The 2,736-nt window shown below is 35.6% G+C and overlaps 1 pseudogene; it reads right to left on the bottom strand.

Annotated features, from left to right (window-relative positions):
* Window positions 1-684: 684 nt before the first annotated feature.
* On the bottom strand, window positions 685-802 carry LOC111737309 (annotated as a pseudogene).
* Between the last annotated feature and the right edge of the window lie 1,934 nt (window positions 803-2,736).

The following is a 2,736-nucleotide window of genomic DNA, read 5'->3' as shown; positions in this document are numbered from 1 at the left end:
GTGACCTTGCTTAGGAAAGTGTTCTAAGGTTAAGACTTTGAAGGGAACAACAACAGGCACTGGGAAAGCAACAATAAAAATATACTGACTTTTTTTTTTATTGTAAAGGAATACATCTTCACTGTAGAAAATTGAGACAATATGAATGAACATAAATAAGAAAATAAAAATCACTTTCATTAACTCGAAAGATATCTGTTGAACTGTTACAACTTTCTAGGTACATGCAGAGCACAGGGAATATAACAGTAAACAAGATGGGCCAAGTCCTGCTTTCACTAAGAGGGGAATTAAACAGATGATTGTAACTCACACAGTTAATGAAGAATTATAATTCCCACAATTATTACACAGGAAGATAGTTAATGCTAACATTTCAGTGTATATTTATCCAATCTATTTATACAAGCAATATATTCATAACAAATTTTTAAATGAGATAATACTGCAGTAGTTTTTAAAATCTGCTTTCTATGTCTAACATATTCTGTGAATATTTCCTTAGGTCTTTTAACATTATTCTACAATATCATTTTAATTAGCTGCTAATATTTTGTTTTAAAGATGTTCCAAACTTTCAAACTCTGATACATTGATTATTTTCTTAGAAAAAATTATGGGAATTAAAGTTTTTCTATCAAAGGGTCCACAAAAATTTAAAGTTTCTTTTAAAAAAATAAAAAACCAAAACAACACCTGGTCTTCCTAGTGGTCTCCCATGCAAGTACTAACCAGGCCCGACCCTGCTTAGCTTCTGAGATCAGATGAGATTGGGCGCGTTCATGGTGGCATGGCTGTAGACAAAAAATTTTAAAGCTTGATTCGAGTATGACTACATTGCCTCTCTCTGCCAGATGACTGCCAGTTTACACTTTTACTAGCAGTTTACACTTTTACTAGCAGTGTACAAGAGGACCAGTATCAGCATTTCTTTTTTAATTTAAAAAGAAATTAACCTTGTCCACGTGTTTTTGTTTGTCAGTGTATGATCATTTTCTGTGCATTGATCGCTAATGAAATTAGCTCCAAAGTAGAGAATGAATAAAATTTGTAATCATTGTTAGGGCAGAGAAGCATTTTGCTAAGGTGCATGTCAGGACTATTAGATGGTCTCAGCCCTTAAACTATAAAACAAGGGAACGACTGATTATAGGCCTTATTCTTTATGTCTATGTTAATTGATTCTTCAGTTTGGCCATTGTCTTGCTGTCGTATGGAGAAAGGGCATTTAAGAAATAGCCTGGGCTAGAATGTCAGGAACACAAGGAGAGAACTAGGGCAAATGGTGCCAATGTCATTAATGAGATTGCAGAGGAGAAGCAGACCATGTACCCATGAGAAGGACTATAAAGAGCAGTGAGTCAGTCAAGAAAAGCTTTTCCATAGCAGGAAATCAAAGAGCTACAGCTGAAGGCAACACCCCCACGTGAAACAAGGTGTTTTATCTTTTGCAAGAGGACAATGAGAGATGCACTGGAAGGGTTTTGTCCCATCTCTGATAGTATCATCAGTGTGACACTTAGCTTATAAAGAACAATGAGATTGCAACTTTATGGTAATATTACGGTATAGGCTCTAAAGAGATTCTGTTTTTCTTCTTAAAATGTACCCGATTTTTTTCATACAAAAGAGAAAGCAACTGAAATTAAACAGGAAGAGGCTTGTGAGATCCTGTGACTTGAAAGGAAATGCAGGATCAGATGGAAACTGGTGCTGCAGTGCCAGTCAGTGGGCTTGTGTCATAGTCTTGATTCTATGGCCACCTACTTCTGTGACCTTGGGCAAGTCTCTTAACCTCTCATGGCTTCAGTCTCCCTCATTTTTAAAGCAAGGGATTCGAGCAAAATGGCTTTAATGTTTCTTCTGGCTTTAAGTGTTCTCTGATACTTTGCCACCTGAACCAAAACTTGTGCAGATTCAGACTGGGGGCTCATTTTATCCCCCCTGCTCAAATGTAGGTAATAATATGTGATTACAACAGTTTTTACTCTGTCAGCTCTCTTATGAGATTCTCTTTGGAGTTATATTAGAAAGAGAATTTTGGAATTTTTAGCATAAGTTACTACCCACAAAAGGCAATTTCTTCTTTATATTTCTATCCTGGTCTTTATATTCTCCATAATAATAATTAGGGAGAAAGAATCCTTTCCATTCCTCATTACTTTTTTTCTCTACTCTGCAATTAATTTTCTTAACTTTCTATCTCATCTAATGAAATGATGAACACTTTCCAATTTACTGAAACAGTTGTTCCATAGAAGACCAACATGCTCCAATGACTCTGAGTATTGTTATATCTTTATCATCCCTACAAAAGAAGAGCGTGCTTGTGTGTGTGTTGTGTGTGCGTGCGTACGCATCCACGCAGTTGAGAAACATGAGTTAGGCCAAGGAATGATTAGGTGGTTGGGCTTCAAAGAGAACATTTTTAGATTCTATCTGGAACACATTTTAATAAAATTGCAACAAACTTTATAAAATCAGATGTATGGTTCATTAAGGGAACATTACCTTACAATTATGATTAATTAGATTAAACTTATGAGAGTGTGTTATTTGTTCAAATCAAAAGGGTGGGGGAAGATGATGGATGATGAAAGAGTGTGATAAATGAAGAAAGCAGCTGAACTAAATTGAATGTGTATTCATCCGTTTTCACTTCATAACTAATGATAAATTGAGCATGTCACATTTAACAATACATGTCTGGGCTTAAGCACACAGTTTCAGCTCCTG

This window comes from Pteropus vampyrus, unplaced genomic scaffold, assembly GCF_000151845.1.
Source record: "Pteropus vampyrus isolate Shadow unplaced genomic scaffold, Pvam_2.0 Scaffold25, whole genome shotgun sequence".
Taxonomy (NCBI): domain Eukaryota; kingdom Metazoa; phylum Chordata; class Mammalia; order Chiroptera; family Pteropodidae; genus Pteropus; species Pteropus vampyrus.
This window is presented reverse-complemented; position numbering and strand designations above follow the sequence as displayed.